The 19,656-nt window shown below is 45.1% G+C and overlaps 2 long non-coding RNA genes across 4 annotated transcripts in view; both read right to left on the bottom strand.

Annotated features, from left to right (window-relative positions):
* The window catches only part of LOC138183818 (uncharacterized), a 411,340-nt gene that overhangs the window by 170,649 nt on the left and 221,035 nt on the right, over nt 1–19,656 (bottom strand). The window lies entirely within an intron of this gene.
* On the bottom strand, nt 12,266–15,726 carry LOC138183820 (uncharacterized). 2 transcript variants are annotated; one of them, XR_011174174.1, is made up of 3 exons: nt 15,401–15,726; nt 15,009–15,076; nt 12,266–12,606 (listed from the first exon to the last, which is right to left on the bottom strand). It is a non-coding gene; the product is annotated as an uncharacterized LOC138183820 (long non-coding RNA). The 2 variants fall into 2 exon arrangements; XR_011174176.1 differs by having other exon boundaries at nt 12,266–12,566.

The raw sequence follows: 19,656 nt of genomic DNA, 5'->3' as shown, positions 1-19,656 counted from the left end.
CTCCATCAAATGTGCGTATGATGGTATTCTTTTATTAGGCAACGTGCGCTGTCATGGACGAAGGTAGTTTCGATGAAAGCAACTCGATGAGTATTATGTTTAAGGTAATAGGCTCGCCCAATTTCTCTAGCGCTTTAAGACTCACCTTGAGCTGTTTCAAGCAAGTCTTCTACGGCTTCTGGTGTTCCCTCCGTTATTTTAGGATAGTTTCGTAGCAACTCCCAGTGCAGCATAGAGATTCGACGGTGACAGTCAAATTTTTCTTTCAGCACGTTAAGAGCGATCGAGTAATTGGAATCTGTGACTTCCAATGCCGGAATGCTACGTGCGGCCCTTCCAGTTACGGATGCTCGAAGATTGGAACTTTTGGACCGATGTTAGATTCACATTGCGGTCAACTGTAGACACGAATGTGTCGTAAAAATATTCCCATTCTTCGATGAAGCCATCAAGCTTAGTCAAGGGCATCTCCGGTAACTTAATCGATATCGGTTCGAGCTCATTGCTGGAATCGCGTTTTTTGAGTATCGACTGGGTTGATGGTTGTAGTTAGTCAAGGAGTTTTAGTATTCGTGTGTCAACGTTGTTATATTCTTGCGCTAAAGATACTACACGCCCAGCTTCTTCCTGGTCTAACGCTTCAAATTCGTCTTGGACCGCGATTATTTTCATCGATTTGCGGCAAGATATTAGGTAGTTCTTGCTTAGCCGTCCTCTTGATATTCGTCGTGTTGATACTTCGTGATTGTCAATCGACCGATTAAAGCGCTTCGTCTCCGCCGCAATGTACTGATCTGTTCAGCGTGGGCCATGTTTTAGTTTAATAGATTGAACGAGCTTATCTTGAAGAACTGGACGTTGGTCCGGGAATCGGTTGCCACTCGTCATTGTGCGGCGTGGGATCGAGTATATGCTTAGCGAGGAAGGAGTTCCTTTCCGATGGCTGCTCGTGTGGTGATTAAGTCGATAAAATGTTGATATCACGTGACACTGTATGGTCACTGGCAAGTGCACTTTTCAATGGCACGTGATCCAGCTCGAAGGAACATGTATTTTCGATCTGTCGCGGGGAGATGCGATCGCGAGGAAGCGCCTCAACGGGAGTCGTAAATTCTCGTTACGATTATGAGAATCGACACCACGAACAGATCGATCCTCTTATTTCTTGTGGGATAATAGGGGTGATTGATGTGGTATAACACTGCGATCAACAAGGTTATAAAATTCAAATTTCCAATAACATAATACAGTAAATAGTTACACCGTTACATATGATATAAATATCGTAGACGATACTTTGACGTATGAAACTCTTATAGATGATCACAATGTTCTTTCGTAGCAGACCAAGGCTCTTACAGTTGAATATAAGACGAAGGTGACTTTCTTGACGTAGCAGAAGTAGCAATTGAATAGACTGATGTTCCGCTCTCATACAATTACGAAGGAAAGCTCGGTGTGAGTGTGGTTTTTTGAACGAAGAAAGCGGATTCGTTGCTCACACTTTTCGTTAGTAAGGTGAGGGCAACGATCTGCGATGTCCATTGGTTCTAGTCAATGTTAATGAGTGATGAGAGGGGAAGGAAACCTCCTATCAATGTTGATAGTCGGTGTCATTGTTTAAGGGAAAAACCGGATTTTTCGTTAGATAAATATCCGCTTTTTCCGTTACGTCACTACCCGCTTGCTTACGTCACTACCCGCTTAAACCGTAATTTTTAAGAGCGCATAATAAACCCAAGGACTTTTCTAAAAACCAGCCATAAACCGAAAACATTTCTAGGATTAGAAAATCCTTCAGGACAAGTATATTAACTGGAAAACATGTGTTAAAACAATGAAGTTAAAAAGTTAAAGTTTTATGGTGAGTCCATAGCTTTATTGAGGGTCGGAATGACGGTACGTGGACCGTTGGCTGTGAAGCAACGCGGGATGGAGTGCAGATGTCTTACGCGACATAACAGATAGAACGTACAGGTCAACCCGAAACTCCGGAAACGTAATTGCATTGTACCAATATAATCAATCGAAAGTTAAGCTATTTTAAACCTAAATTTCTGTATTCAGCACATAAATCTAGCTTATCTACCAAATCACGATAACCTAAACTATCCTTCTCGTAGCCCGAAAGTATCGGCAAACTTGCTATTGTTATTAGGCTCTCGAAACTTATCATGATCTCGAGCCGACGTAATTTTCACGACACGTCGAGTAGATATCCGCACTTTTGGCCGCTTGTACCGCTCTTATCACGCATCTACTTTCGAAATAGCTATTTCCTTCTCGTTAAACAGCACCCTCTCTTTATTGTCTAACCAGCCTCCTGAAGTCCCTATTTTCTTGAACTACTAGGATCTCAATTTTTCCGCCACGATCCGAGATATCGCAGCTTCACGTACAGAATCTGTAATTTTTTTGAAATCAAAATAATCCATAGGGCCGGCTATTGGCCCCTTCTTCGTGTCCTTTAGATTTTAATGGCATAGATAATATTTCATTATGTTTGAAAACTGATAAAGAGGAAGATCGATATCGAAACACTGTTTTTGTTTTTATTAAAAATTTTTACTTTTGGTATTTACCTTCATTCCTTCGAAACTTCTATTTCTCAATTATCTTCAAAACTGGATCAACAAATACGAGGCAGAAAAAGAAGCGAATCATTATATAGCAGCTCCTAAAGCTGGGGAGGCGAGGGAAGAAATCAAGTCCAATTCCACGTTCACCGTCTCCGTTTCCGTAGAGATCAAAGGTCGAGATGTTTCGCGCGCTCGCGGCAAAATGAACGTCACGATGCTCAAACTTCTGTTCCTTTCACCAACTACAAAGGGTGTCAGACAGGATGGGAGGGAAAAAGGGAGGGGTTGAAACTGTGTCGTAACGAACCGAGCCGGCTGTTAATCGCTCGCACGTTTTTTTCTACCCGATTTCGAAGGTTCTAAAAGAAACTAAGCGATTGCATCGCTCTCTAAGTTCCACGAACCGCGAACATAGGACCAAATAGTATTGCAATGACTGTAGTGGGGTCTAACAAGGAGAACGTGAACAGGGGCGGTTCTAGCGGCTTCTTTAACCGTTTCCCCTTTCTCATGCAAATTTTAGTGAAATTATCGTGCACTCGAGACTCTTCCCTTTGAGATAGGCGATCCTATTCAGGGACTACTGGAAAAACATTCGAGTGCCCATTGTACGAGTACGTCCGTCTGTTCAGGATGCTTTACCCCGTTGATGCACACCCCCTACACTGCTTCGCAACCTGGTAAATATCCGGGTAAAATTAATCACTCCAAGTATCGTGTTAATAGAGGATGTATGACTTTAATAAGATTTCAGATGAATTTTATTCTATGTACTTCTGATGCCAAATGAAAATTCGTATGTATTTGCTAAATTCGTGCATGTCGTTCTTTATGATAGTTGATTTTGTTCGATTAGAGAGTCGATATTAAAAATTAATCCGAACTTAATATTTCTAATCTTCCTTTTTACAGCCAAATTGCTCGAGACTCGCCGAATTTAAAGCGACAACACACAATGAACCACATATGTTAACCATGATGTGTTATAGAATAAATTTATAAAATCTACTATTCTGTGACTAAAGCTAACCTGCTTTGTTATTAGATAAATAATCCTATCGATGACTTATTTTATCTCACTTAAAGCACTCCTGAAACAATGCACGTCTAAACTTCATGGTTGCGACACATGATTCTTTACAGCCTTTAATTAAATTTGTCAAATAGTTTCGTGTTTAATAACAGAATTAACGAATATATAGTACATCTATTTCTATTTTCATTGGTAAATTACATAATTCTACCTTTTTCATTTTTTTCAAAATAATAAAGCAAAATCTCTAGATATTCATCGAGTGAGTTCATGGTGGTGCTAGGCGTCGAGCAGACGTAGAGAGGACGGAGCCGTGAGAATAACCGAAATTTCCGGAAAACTGGAGAATTGAGGCAAGGAAAGGAACCAGAGTAAAGGATTAGTGCCTGTGAAAGTAAAGCAGGTGCAGAAATCAATGAAATCTGGTTTGGAAATTATCTGAAAGATAATTCGGGCCAATCCTACGCGGAGGTGTTGACTGCGGCCAGGGACAGCGTCTTCCTAGCTGAGGTCGGCATCAACACGATGAGGATGCGGAAGACCATCACAGGAGGCGTCATCCTGGAGGTCCCCGAGGATCAGGAGAGGGAGAAGGCCGCAGCGCTCGCAGCACGCCTGACACAGGCTTTGGATCCGAGCAAGGTCCGCGTAGCGACACCCTTCCGAGCCGCGGAAGCAATGGTGTCCATGATAGACATATCGGCCACCAAAGAGGAAATCCAGAACACCCTGGCGAAGGAGAGCGGTTGCAAGCCGGAGGACGTCCGACTGGGAGAAATCCGCCCGCCCGAAACGGCCTTGGATCTGTGTGGATACGAGGCCCGGCCAGTGCAGTGAGGAAACTGGCTCAGGCTGGCAAGGTCGCCATAGGTTGGTCCACAGCGAAGGTCGAAGCCATCGAGCGAAGACCTTTACCGTGTTACAGGTGCCTGGAGACGGGACACATAAGAAAGTCCTGCACAGCCAAGGAGGACAAGCGGCACCCATGCTTCAGATGCGGCAAACCAGTGCACCAAGCGAAAGCATGCACTGCCGCAAGCCCGAAATGTCTGCTCTGCGAGGCGCTTGGAGCACCATCTGTGCACAGGATGGGTGGACCGGCCTGCGCCCCCCCCCCCCGAAGAAAGGAACAAAAGGAGCCACCCGCAGATCCACAGTTGCAGGCGGCAACGAGAAAGGCTCCCCGTCGCAAGGCGACCCTAAGCCTCCGAACAAAGAAGTTGGCACGGAGGAAGCCAGAGAAGTGACGACACTTGGGACTGAAAATGCGCATCCTCCAGACTAACCTGGGAAAGTCAAGGCGAGCGCAAAACCTGCTCTACCAAACCATTCGGGAGAGCACAGTCACCCTAGCGGTGGTGGCAGAACCATACAGAGTTCTGGATGCTCCGGAAGGGGCGGGAGATACGGACGAAATGGTTGCTGTCATCTGGACATCAACGCCGTGGGCGTTCGCCCACGGAGCCTTGCTGGAACGCGGCAACGGATACGTCGCGGTCGAGTGGGCAGGGTTGGTGGTGGTGGGTGTACACACGTGTAACCTAACAGCGGATGGGCTGCGTTCGAGGGATTCTTGGACGGGGTTGGCGACTGCGTTAGGCGACGACTTCCCCGGCAAGTGCTCGTCCTGGGAGACTTCAACGCGCACTCCACGGAATGGGGTAACGCCAGGACCAACGCGCGCGGCCGCGCGCTGTCAAACTGGGCCGCGGGACTTGGACTCCTGCTGGTGAACAGGGGCTCGGCCAGTACCTGCGTGGCGTGGTGCGGGAGCTCCATCGTCGACATCACATGGGCCTCCCCCGATGCATTCAGGCGGAACGCAGGCTGGAGAGTAGGCGAAGGGGTCGAGACACTTTCGGACCACCTCTACATACTCATGGAGGTGGACACACCTGGACTAGGAACGGCGACTGCAGGCGACGGTCGCGGCCGGCCAGAAAAGGACGCGCGCGCCCACCGCCAAGATGGAAGGTAAAGGAGATGAACGGAGATCTACTCCGGGCGGCTGCTATAGCAACAGCATGGATTTGGGAGGCCTCGACAACGACGACCGAAACAGACGTGGAAGAGGAGGCCGAAAACCTTCGCCGGGCCATTACAGCAATCTGCGACGCATTTATGCCACGTGCCACACCAGGTACGGTGCAAAGCAGAGCAGTCTACTGGTGGAACCCTGACATCGCGGCGCTGAGGACGAGATGCGTCCGGGCCCGAAGACAGTACCTAAGGGCCCGCCGCTGGCGACGACGCGACGAAGAAGTCTCCTTGCGCTACCGGGCGTACCGTGTGCTACGGCGCTCGCTGCAAAAGGAGATTAAAAACGCGAAGGACCGTGCCTGGTCCGAATTGGTCGAAACAGTCGAGTCTGACCCATGGGGAAGGCCATACAGGATGGTGACGCGAAAACTTCCCGCAAAAGTACCCCTGGCAACGGGAGAGATGGAAACTGCGCTGCTGCTGCGGATCATCGTGACGCTCTTCCACACGCAAGAAGACAGTGCGGCAGAACGGTCGCGGGAAACGACATGAGGTTGGAATGGAGGGACGACTGGGAAGTCAAGAAAGACGAGATATGGGAGGCGACCAGAAGAATGGCCTCCCGCGACGTGGCGCCAGGCACGGACGGAATCTCTGGACGGATCTGGGGGGGGGGGAGTGATGGGTGTCATGGCCCGCAGACTTCGGCGCCTCTACACAAGATGTCTAAGAGAGGATGTCTACCCCCGGGCATGGCGGACGGCGAGACTGGTCTTGTTCCGCAAAGAGAGCCGACCGACGACCTCGCCGTCAGCGTACCGGCCGATATACCTGCTAGACGAGGTCGGCAAACTACTCGAGAGGATAGTCGCCACCCGCTTGCAGCGACACATAACGAGTCAGGTGCCAGGGTGGCACGAAAGCCAGTACAGCTTCCGGAAGGAACGCTCGACGATCGACGCGGTCAGACGCGTGCGGACACTTGCAGAGGACATGGTTTCCCGGAACGGCGTGGCGCTGACGGTTTCTTTGGACATCGTCAACGCGTTTAACTCCATGCCATGGGACAGAATAGTGACGGCCCTGGAGCACTTCGAGGTTCCCAGCTACCTCGTCCGGCTGATCCGCGCCGACCTCGACGACAGGTGGATATGTTACGCCAGCAAGGAAGGGGAGGAAAGGCGACCCGTCGAGCGCGGTGTCCCGCAGGGTTCGGTGTTGGGACCGATCCTGTGGAACGTTGCGTATGACGAGGTACTGCGATGCCCACTGTCCCCAGACGCGGTCATGGTGTGCTATGCGGACGACACCCTGGTTCTGGTCGGGGGTCGTGGCTGGCACGAGACGTTGCGCATCGGCGAAATCGCAACGGCCTGCGCGACCCGTGCTATGCGCGGACTGGGCCTGAGGATCTCCCCTGCGAAATCGGAGGCCATCTGGTTCTACGATAAGAAGAGGCGAGGGACCCCGACGCTCGGTCTATGCATAAACATGGCAGACGAAACCGTCCGGGTGGGATCGCAGATGAAATATCTGTGTCTCATCATCGACAGCCAGTGAACGTTCGAGCCACATTTCGACTCCCTGATTCCGAATGTGTCGGAGGCTGCTAATGCCTTGTGCGGCCTGTTACCGAACATCGGCGGGGCGGGAGACGCGGTGCGTTACGAGGGCGTCGTTCGGTCCCGAGTGATGTACGGGGCCCCGGTTTGGGCAGACGATCTGATGGCGAGACGTCGCAGCATCCTGCTCCTGAGGAGGCTGCACAGGGTAACTGCCATCAGAATCATTAGGGGATACCGGACGGTGTCCCACGCGTCGGCGACCATTCTAGCCGCATCCCCACCGTGGGAGCTCCGGGCGCTGGTGCTCAAAAGGAGATACACCCACCGAAGAGTCTGGCACCCGGGAGAGGACCTGACAGAGCCAGCGGCTCCAAACGACCCAGGAACCGCCTAGGAGGACACGTGGGACCTGTGGCGATCCCAGCTGATCAACGAGGGAGGCGCGATCCAGGCGCGGAGGCGGTCCTCCCAAACTGGGAGGCATGGAGAAGCCGCCACGGCCTCCCGCTCTCATTCAGGATGACCCAGGTGCTCACCGGACACGGCGTGTTCGGCGAATTCCTGAGGAAAATCGGAGAGACGACAGACATCTGCCACTACTGCGGAGAGGGCAGGGACACAGCGCAGCACATCCTGGAGCTCTGCCCGGCGTGGGAACTGCCCCGCTACATTCTTCGGCACGCCATATGAGAAATGGTGACTTCCTCAGCGATTGTAGAAGCGATATTGAGAGGGTCACAGGAATACGAGGAATTCTGCGAGCGAGTTATGCTTGCGAAGGAGCGAGCGGAAAGGGAGAGAAAGAAAAACTCTCACCCTTGCAGGATAAGACGATGGAGAAGGATGTCAGTCAGACGACCTAGAGACGCCCCATCGCTGTCCCAACGGACCACAACTAGAAGGAGCGGCAGCGCTAGGGGCAATGACCCCCCCCCCCCCTTAACGCCAATTCAATAGCCGGGAGGTATTAGGACTGGCTCGAACAAGAGGATGCGAGAAGGGGATGCAACGGAAGTTAATTCATAAGAGGTTCCTGGAGCACCACTGTCACACGCGTAGGATGGTCATCGTGGAGTTTTAGTCGGTAGGAGTCCGACACTACTCTGCTGTTACGCGAGTACTGCAGCAGCGGAGTGTCCATGAGGATTTGTCCACGTAAAAAGAAAAAAATGAAAAAAAAGATATTCATCGAGTATTCCACTAATTGCATTAACCTCTTCTGGAATTTTTAGAGACTCGGTGCGATAGTAATACACGTAACCGGCAATTTAAAACAGTTTACTATGCATTATGCGATTGGATTTACGATTTCCGATTTCCGATTTCAAAACGCATATGCTTAATGAAACAGTGGAGCAGAAAGCATTCATTTATAGTTTCCTACCAAGTACTCGCGTTTGCTTGAAAAGATGGAATCCTAGACAATGATTAAAGTAAAGATACGATTCAACGGGAAACCAGCAATGCGCCATTAGCACTGATAACATTACAGAATGCATTATCCATTAAAGCTTTATGTATCAAAAAAGTCTTCAATTGTGATGGAATTCATTTTATATATTGCATATTTTGTCAATGGAATAATTTAACGTAGATTTTAAAGAATTCTGTTCTAGTGCGAATTCTGATGGCGAGTTTAGAAAATATCTGTAGAATTGAATAAATAAAACAATATAGTCCTAGAATCGTCAATTTCATTAAAAATTTTACCTAATAAATTAGTACAAAAATCTGAGCAAACCAATAATCAGATTACCCGCTGCTAAATCTATCAACATTCTATTCCTCAGAAGTTCTCCCAGAAAAATTTAAGTACGCGTATCGTATCTTTTTAAAACCTATCACATCATTAACCGCGTCTCGCCGCTAACAGAATCTCCAGTACCACTATTCGCCAATTTTCACTAGCCCTTTTATTGTCCTAACTTGAAAGCGTACCATATAAATGCCAGAAAGTATATCTCCACGTCCCGTAACCGGAGGCTTTTCATTTTCCAGCATTGTTGAATTTCGCGCTGTACACCTGGGAAAGGGGCGATAATACACGTGCGCGAGCCCACTACGATTAATCATTCTGTTTTTCGATGCTGCCTCTCCCGAACTCGAGCTACCTCGGTTTTTTTCGTTTTCGGCCAGTTATCACGGAGGAGTCAGAGGTAATTGTTCGCTCACATTACGAATAACAAGGGCGTCAAAAGCCGGACGAGCCAGCAGATTCGTTAGGCAAGTATTTAACGAAAAACGACGCGGCGTTTCGCCGAGCTGTCTCTACCCCTTCACGTCCGGCTAGTTTTTGTTTTAACCTGTTACGTTCATCCCTTTCTCCGACGATACATACAAACACCTGTCTTTTAACTTTTACTATCTGTTATATACATCGGCCAAAAACAGAACTACTACTACTACTACAAATACTAAAAGCGAGCGTAGTGGCAAAGTAGTAACAAGAATGACTTCCCGTGCTCTGGATAGTCCAGAGGATGGGGAGTCATTGGTACTTACCCTCTTCTATGGCAGTTTGCCGGGCCTCTTCGGCTCGTAACCTCTTCTTTCTTCGGGCGCAATGCCCGCTGAAACTTACATCTAAGCTCGAGACTTTCAAAATTTCAAACCAAGAAATAAAGTATAAAGGTGAAATAAAAACATAAATCGCGGAAGCTGATCCAAGTGCACATGGATGAACAACGATCATATAGCGTTCGCTGTCCGTTCGCATATGCATGCTCGAGCAATATTAACGTTCATTTCGAAAACCACTCGGGATCACGACCGCGAAATTAAAAAAATCGACGGGCAAAGCCAGAGACGATGACATGTTCCATTCGTACCAGCTTTACCGTCGATTGTTCAAATGAAATTCCCTGAAACAGGTTGGTCACTCGAAAACACGTCTACCCGACCAGAGGTCCATCTCCACGGTTCTCACACATAACACCCGGGCGCAAGAGCCTACACTAGAGAGAACGTTCCGGGACGTCTCCGACACCCGAGCTGAACACACAGTATGCACACTCTAAGATACGTACCTTTTTCCTGAAATCGACTGACGAAGGCCAGTAACCATTGCGTAAAACGTGATAAAACACGTCTAAGGAAATGATATCGTTAAAATAAATATAAGTATACTTGGAATTATAATTGTAATTTACAACAATATTAACAGCGTGGTTACACTTAATCGTGTAGCTGATATTACCACGAATTGCGATTGTATTGATACATAATTTGAATTAATATATGTCTCCACATTTTTCGTATCTTAAGTTGTAGCGAATGAGAAAAACGACGCAATTCCACAACCTAATTACACACACGATACTCCTACACATGTTCAGCAGCTGAGAAATTTTTGCATTAATTATAGTCATCGTGCCCAATGTCTTTTTCCGATTTAAGTAGCACCTGGGCACGTGAACGAGATCCTGACAATGGGCACGGAAATTGTTAAATCTGGAAATCCAAATCTAAAAACATGATTAGTTTGTCTCATTTGTATTTAACGAACTAACGTTCTTTGATTTTACATTTTATTACTTCGTTTCGGATTATAATAACTCTGCTTTATTAATTTAATAAATTACTGAAATTTTAATATTATCAAAAAAGTAGCATTAATAAAAACACTAAGACTCGATGAAATGGAATAATTGTCTCTAAATGTATTACCAAGATAGAAATAATCTCCGGCAATCTCTTCGTCAAAGCACATCTCCGAAAATGCAGAAACAGTGTTCAAGGTCATTGCTTTGTTTAAAAAATCTGCATGTCGCGAAGTTTCTTCTTGCACATAACATTTCACACATTCTTGTACGGAAAAGAAATGAATTTTAATTCATATTTTAAATTCTACTTACTGTTACGTCGGGCGACCCTCTACCTAGACCAGGCCATACACCGCGGGCCAGACGGGAACCAGATGTCCGCTCATCCCTAGTGCGTACCCTCAATAGTCTTAAGGACCCATCATAAATCCCAGTAATTTGCTAGCGAAGGTCCTTCAGACTGAACAAATATCTTTTTTCTGAATCACTTTCTAAAGACTATTGTCTACTACAGCTTGACAAGGGAACGTCAGTTTTTCTCACGTACGATGCTTCCTACTACCAACTTTCTATCGAGGACGGCTAAGACCTTCCTAGTTCACCAACCTTCGTTTATCCAATCAGAAGCAATGTATACTGCCCTCACTTTCCTGACCAAAAATGTCATAAACAAATCGGATGGTCCCGTGCGCTAGACACACCCATCGCTAGCAGTCCTCCGACACATCATCGTCACTCAACTTTACTTCTTCTGCGACATCAGGAGGGTCAAGTCAACTTCTACACCGCTAGAAAAGTCAACTACTTCTTCTACACCGCTAGAAAAGTCAACTACTTATTCTACAACGTCAAGCAATTCGAGTCTCTCAAGTGGGTCATTACATCAACTCTAGTCAGCCTATCAAGAAGTCAACAAGTGGAATACAGTGAGTCGACAAAATCCATTATCATACACGACAACACGACTAGCGTCTCACGTCGTACGCATTTGTAGTCAGCTTCTATCAACCATTCATTTTGTATTACACCGAAGTTGTTGGATTGTGCAAATATATAATAACCTGTTAATAGCAGCGTTATCTTGAATTTAACTACCCTTATTATCCCAAAAGAAATAAGGGATCGAACGATTAGTCAATCGTAACGGGAATTTAGGATTCCCGTTGCCGGGCTTCTTCGAGATCGCGTCTCCCCGCGAACGTGCGAAAACAATTACGTTTATAATATCTGCAGTCAAATAAAGGAATGTGACTTAATATTGTCACAAAATGTATGTATCGTGTATTGCATGTATCGGCATTATCATTGAGGGAAAATTGCATCTTTCATTCCAACGAAATCGGACATCCGATTTCTCCGCTATAAAATGCTCAAACGAAATCGCTTCGGTATCTCTTATTTATACTAAAATTCATTGCTTAAGATTAAGTGTATTTATGTCATACAGGTATATTCGTCTAGATATTTGCCTTTTGCAAATATTTATACCGAATACTATTATACATATTTGTCAGTACCACGAATGTATTCTCAAATTTATATGTTTAAACTAATTATTAAAAAATTCATGATTATAACCGTGATGTGCAAGAAGATCTATCCTGAAATAATAAATAAAGATATGAAAAAAAATGTTACTACTCACGGGTATAAAAAATACCCGCGGCCACTATGCTCGCAAAAAATTCTACATAATACAACCAGTCACCCGTGCCGATTCGGACCTTTCATCCTACGACATGATTGAGTGACCGGAGGAACAAAAATGCATGCGACTCACCATTAGAAGCGGAGAAACGGAAAACGTTGCCATCGATACTAAACTATCTCAGCAAATATCATTTCAAAGACGAACATCAGGCAGGAACTGTTGAAATTCAATGGTGGAAATGGAGGTTGTGAAAAATCTGTTACAAAACAAAATAGGATAAATGATCGCTGATTATTTGGAAAGTTGGAGATAAAAAATGGAAATTTATTACATTTGTAACTTTAGTAGTAATAAAGATTGAAATTCTAATAAACATCCATAAATGTAAAAATTGAAACTCTAATAAAAAAGTTTAAAATCCAGAAATCAAGAATCTAATGATTTTTAAATATATTAGTCATTTGTTTTATAATTTGGTATTAAAACTTTTTTTATTTTAATAGAAGAATATTCTTAGAAAACCCCAACCTTTTTTTTTATACGTGGAGAAATCCTCATGGACACCATCCAGCTTGGAAGCGTCGGGGTAGTGTCGGACTTTACCGACTAAAACTCCACGGTGGACCATCCCACGCTCAGCTGGAATGCCCGGGAACCAGAAAATTTTCGGATTACTGCCAGAGCACTCCTGCATCTTCTCCTGTCTGAGGGAGTCGTTCCTTGATTAGTTCGGGCATTGGGAGTGACCACTCCTCTCTACGCTATCCCATGGGCCGTCGTGCAAGTCTGAGAAGGTTCAGATTCTCCTCGTCGTGTCGGCCTCTATGACCACCCAGGACGGCGTAGGGCCGTCCTTCGGCGCAGAACCCTGCAAGGGTGGTACGTTCTCACCCTCTTCCGCTCTGTTCGTTCCTTTACGAGTATTACGCTTTCGCAATATGAGCGTACTGCGAGGAGCTCTTGTCGCCCCCTCAGCATCGCTTTTACGACTAACGAGGGGTCTATCTTTCGCCAATCATAAGCCGTAAAGTAAGACGTGGGGCCTCCCACGTCGGACAAAATTCTAACGTGGGCTGGACCATGTCCTCGCCCTCGCCGCAGTGATGACAGGTGCTCGTCATCTCTCTTCCGATTTTCTTCAGGTATTCCCCGAACACTCCATGTCCCGTGAGCACCTGCGTCATCCGGAAGGACAGTGGAAGCCCTCTGCGGTCTCTCCAAGCCTCCCAGTTTCGCAGTACCAATCTACCGGCTCGGTGGTCCCAGATCTGGTCTTCGATAACTAGGTGGGAGCGCCACCGCTTCCACGCCTCTCCTCTAACTTCCCCCCGAACGTCTCGGGCCGCCTGCTCGGCGGGAGGAGAGTCCCCGCCTGAGCTTCGGCTCCTCTGGTCTTCGTACACTCGTCGGGGCGCTAAAGCCTGGTGCTCGAACGGAGGAGACGCCGCCAGGACAGTCGTCGACGCATATGACATCGTCCGGCATCCGCTTACGATCCTCCTCGATGAAGCCTACTGAGCAAAAGTAGACTGTGTCAATTTGTCATCAGATCCTCTGCCCACACCAGGGTCCTGTACAAGGCCCAAGAATGGACGACTCCCACATACAGTCGGCGCACTCCGACTTCTGCCCCACCGATATTCGGCAGCAGGCCACATAGAGCGTTGGCTGTCTTCGTCATTTTGGGAACCAGGAAATTGAAGTGCAGCCCGAACGTCCAATCTCTATCGATGATGAGGTCCAAGCATTTCATCAGAGCTCCTACCTCAACCTCCTCTCCTCTTGTGTCCAAACACAGGCCGGCAAACTCGATCGCGGCATACCCCTTGCCCTGCTAGAGCAGGATGCTTGCGGCGAGTATGCCCGGTGCTGACGTCCACGTTATAGCGACTAAACCGTCCAGGTCTACGACCTAGTTAAGGGTGTCTAGAATACGATAGAGCTGGTATACGATCGCCCCAAGTTGGTCTGGGGGAGCTGCATAATTCTAGTTTACCAAGTCCATATCCATGTCCTCCCCTGAGCTATCTGCCACACTCGTCATCCCTTCCTTTTCTTGCGGTATATCTCTCGCGTTGTCACCCTACCTTCCGTCCGTAGCAGGCTCCCGAATTCGGCTCGTCTCTTTAGTTCTTGGCGGAACGCATGCCGCCCCTCCCATTCTGTGGGTGGTGGGCACACCAAGCGACTCATAGAGCGGGCACCTGGGCGCGCAAGCAGGGCAGCTCTTGGCCTGATGACCGATGCCTCCGCACCTGTGGCGTAACTGCTCCCGGTCTACACCCCAGTCTAAGTGCGACGCTGACGGTGAGCGTCCTTACCTGTCTTCCTTACTGCTTCGTCGACAAGGCTGAATTTTTTTTCTCGCTTTCCTGTCCCATCCAGTCCTTTACCCACCAATTTTCTTGCGCACTTTCCACACACGCACTGATACAACACTCCGGTCCACTTTTTGTCACCTTTCCTTATTTTCACTATGATTTAATCTACAGAGTACGGAGCGACGTAAACAAGTTCTCTCTGCATGCCGCCATCTTTTCCACTCAGAAAACCCTAACCTATGAAATTTTCAATCAAATTGTATTTCTTAATCAATAGTATTCAAAACAAAATATATAGAATACACGTAATTCAAGTAAGTTATGTAAAGTTACTTACATTCTTGGCTTTTGAGCCACCGTTGGAGCATTCCCAAAGAAGACAAAGAAGTTCAAGCTGTGATATGTCTATAACAAAACAGAAAATATCATTAATATCGTTAATACACAATAATAAGCATGGAAATTTAACAATAGTAAAGACTGAACTCTAATAAGTATATAAATTGAAACTCTAATATAAAAGTTTGAGAATAAAACATTCACTGATTTTTGTTACGTATCAAACAGTTTTATTGTACTTTAATGTTAAGATTTTAAGACTTTATTTCAATTAAAAAGGACATTTACAGTTTTCTAAATTATCAATCATTTTTATTGCATAATTAACAATATGTCAAACAAAATATAATAAATAGAACAAATTGAAGTACAATATGTAAAACTACTTACATTCTTGAGCTCCTGCAGAGGCTTTGTCCTCTTGATACACTGACTCTAGTACCGAAAAAGAATGTTCAAAATAATATAAAATAAGACCACATTACCAAGACCGCTAAAATTATAACCGGCGAACAAGAGCTCTAATGTCGCGTACAAAATTGTTTGATAAAATTTTATTACTTTCACTTGTGATTATTTAATTGGATTTAATCAAAACGACCGTGATTTGGAAATATTGAAAAATACTTTTGCGGAGCAAACACTGACTCTACAAACCGCATTGCACGCTGTCACAAATATTGCTTAAAAATAGAGTTGTTTATGGGTGGGGTGGGATGGGGAGTAGAAAAGAAGAGAAATATTGTTTCGATGTTTTTCTTCTTTTCTCTATCGAACGTTAATAATGCGAAAAATACACTAATGGAAGTAATAAAGAACCGACGCCACCAATAGGTTACAATACGTTACGAACCTGACGCAACGCTATCCACGTTATCGGTACGAAATGAGACGACTAAATGACTCCTTGTACCTTAGTTTCGCATAGCAACTTTCAAAGTGGTGGGAGAAGGGGGGACACATGAGCCGGTGGCACAAGCAGCTGCGCAGTTAACAATTACACGTTACTAGACAAAGTAATGTATACATCAACAAAAACATTCATCTTCTACGAAGCACTTCTTTTCGAATTACGCAGCAGGAATCTTTCGAATTGCGCAGCACGAATCTTTCTCTACATCGATATTTACAAACATCGTACAGTAATTCGTAGACCTACTGGCAACATCACAGACACATTTGTCTAACTTATTACCTTATGTAATTTCGACCAATCGCGGGGAGACGCAATCGCGAGGAGAGACGTCAACGGGAGTCGTAAATTCCCGTTAAGATTATACTAATCGATACCACGAGTTGGTCGATCCCCTGATTTCCGTTAGGATAATAGGGGTGATTAAGTTTATATAACACTGTGATTCACAGAATTATAAAAATATATATTTCCAACACTTAAACTACACTGTTGAGTAGATATAAATCGTCGATAACAACTTGTCGCACGAATATGAGATAGATATGAATAGTAGAACAAGGCTCGTACAGTCGAATTTCGTATGTTAGTGGACGTAGCACTCGAGGATACTTAATAGACGTGAGATTTTGATGCTAGACTTCGACGTTTTAGTATGTAGAAGAAGTAAGTTGACTTGACCTAGCGGTGTTGACGAAATAAGTTGACTTGACCCTCCTGATGTAGCAGGAGAAGTCTTCGACTTGACCCTCCGAGAGTCGTAGGAGAAGTCTGCGACTTGACCCTCCTAGAGTCGTAGGAGAAGACTGCGACTTGACCCTCCTAGAGTCGTAGGAGAAGAGATGAGTAGGAAGCCTCCGACCAACGTGGTTCGTGAGTGACCTTGTGCATGGGAAAACCCAGCCTGTTCTATTCGATAGATGTTCGGTTTTTCCTAATGGGTGCGTACCCGCTTTCACCGTGTTTTTAATTGCGCCTAATAAACCCAAGGACCTCTGAAAACCTGATGTGCGTCGCAAATATTTTTAGCCTTAAGAAATCTTTCAGGACAGCGGATTGAATGAAGATACATGTGTACACAATGAAAGAGAAAAGTTATGGTTGATCCTTAGGTTTATTGAGGGTCGAAATGACGTTACGCAGGCCATCGGCTGCCCGGTCGCGAGAGCTGCAGCACCGATGTTTTAGGCGACGTAACACCTTACTTACCTTATTTTATAACCTTAATTTCGTTAAACAATGCAAGATTTAATCAACAGCATGGAGAAAATGAAAAATTACTTAAAACTACTGGTCGGCAATGACCCAATATGCAGATGAAGGTTTAAGTGCTTTTTAAGTGCGTTTTGACTTTTAATACTAATATAAAAAAAATGAAGGAGAAACGTCATTTATTACTAAGCGAATAATGTAGTAAGAGAATAATTTTCTCACGGTTGAAAATTTGAAGTCCATTGATATTTTCTCTATAACATTCTTATTATCACGCAGTATCTGAAATTTTAATCAATCCAATGATTTTCATTCTTAGAAATATCTTGAATACGGAGAATTAAGAAATGTATAGTGAAGGACGTAAATAATAAAAATTAATTATGGCAAAGGAATCAACGAAGGAAAGTTACTTTGCTAATTATTAAACGAATGAATATTCAAAATGTCGCGCAACGACTACCAAACTATTTAATAAACACTAACCTTATCAGGGCTAGCCAAATGACTGGTATAAAGATCTAATTTAAAATTTTACATTAATCGTTATTTCCTTTGTTCATCTAGCTTTATGTGAATTCTTATATTCTCCGATTAATTGATTTCTCAACATTTAAAACCAGTTATTTGACCGGGCTTGATGAGATTAGTGTCAAAAGCCAGCCTGAAATTTTCTTCAACTTCTGATCTTCGGCTGATTTTCAGTATTTTGCCTCCGACTTTTCACCAGTAATTAGATTTGACAAACGAAATGCAATGTAAGACTTGCCAACATTTGGACCATGTGGCTTCTAACTGCCGCAGCGTTAAATTCAACAATAATTATAATCTAGATGAACGTATTGACCCAGATTCCTGTACCGAAGAAAGCAAGGATAACACAAATCAACCTTGTTGCGTGTCGTGTAAAAGTTTTGATCATCCTGTTCACATCAAGATTGCTCCCAACACTTATTATTAGTGTTAAAAAGGCGATGGCAAAAGAAAATTTGGAATATTAACGAAGAGCGAAACAAATAAATACGATTCGTTCGTGAAACGAGTGACTCAAAAATTACTTGCAGTCAAATTCCATCGAATAATAAACTAGATAATTGTCCTAACCTCTGCATTCTCTTTTTTCATCGCGATATATCTTATGGCTAAATATGAACCACAACCCTAACACTGTCCTTGGAGAGACGGCTAAATACTACAATACAAAGCTCAAACTCTAAACTTATAGGGGAAATCTTCACGTTTATCTTCACAATCGCAACAGTGAACCGGCTCCTCTCACTTCACTAAATAATAGGTCAACGATCTCCTAGACGAGTCCAGTAACTCGACGGTAAGAACAGAGCATCGCTCGCAGCATTCAAGATTTCCAAACATATCCTACAGCCACGTATAGGCAATAGGAAGCTACATCTGTATATCCATTATTAAACTATGTCTTGTTGCTTGACAATGTTTCAAATCAACCAAAAAATTTAAGAGAAAACAATACTTGCCCTCCTTATAAATGAAGTATCATAATGGAACTTTCGGGCAGCCGACTATATCAGGCCAACTGACTCAGAGCTCAAAGTAATTACCCGTGCTTCCAGGTTTTTTCCTGAAACGCGACTTGGCAAGTAGATAGCTGCCATTATAAGGCATTATCTAAAATAGGTTTGAACCGTGAGAAAAATTCGAAAATCCTCAAAAAACATCTCCAAAGTAACAGCCCAACAATGGAACTTACTTGGAGCAGCCTCTATTTTTGTAAACAAACAAGTGATCCGTAATGTGGCGACCTCTACTCGAGGTTGCGAGTGGAACTCGAGCATCGCGCCTGGAGACACATCGACCCGCACAGCGACATGGCGTCCAGATATGGACGAGAACCAAACTTGGCAAATAGCCATTTTGTCGGGAACTTTCGCTTAGTAAATTCCTCCTATTCCAATTTATTCCATGCTATTAATCCTTGTGATTGGAATGGACTCACTCTCCCAATCTGAAACTAACAGGGCGATAGGCCAATAACAAAAAGTGAAGAGAATAATACTTTTAACAATGCAGCTTGTTATATGGCTCTCGATACACCGTAGTACGCGCTCAGCTCCACAGGTGTCACTCGGTACTCGAATACCTAACTGTCCTGACTAGCAATAATCCGCGGATGGCGCGGCACGTTCCGTATACTCGTCTAAGACTACATATCGTAACTTGTACGTACAGCGTATTGTTGGCACCACCAATTCGCATATCGGCACCAGGCTGATGATTCTATAACCCTGCCTTGAGTAACTGGGCCCCCATACCAGGATGGCGACCGCCTGACAGACCAGTACGCGTTCTTCACGTCGATACCGTTGGCTTTTGCGCTAAGGAGACCTACCGTGCCAAGTGAGTGCTACCCTCCACCTACGAGATCCAAAAACTCGACGCACCACCGAGCTTGCGACGCCCTTTATGCATCGTTCGACTGTGCCGAAACCAGTCGAGGCTAATGCTGTTTCACATTTTTTTTAACCATCGTACGCATCAGTAATCT

This window comes from Bombus flavifrons, chromosome 10, assembly GCF_040668555.2.
Source record: "Bombus flavifrons isolate JBK064 chromosome 10, iyBomFlav1_principal, whole genome shotgun sequence".
Taxonomy (NCBI): domain Eukaryota; kingdom Metazoa; phylum Arthropoda; class Insecta; order Hymenoptera; family Apidae; genus Bombus; species Bombus flavifrons.
The sequence above is the reverse complement of the archived record's forward strand: the minus strand, read 5'-3'. Positions and strand labels throughout refer to the sequence as shown.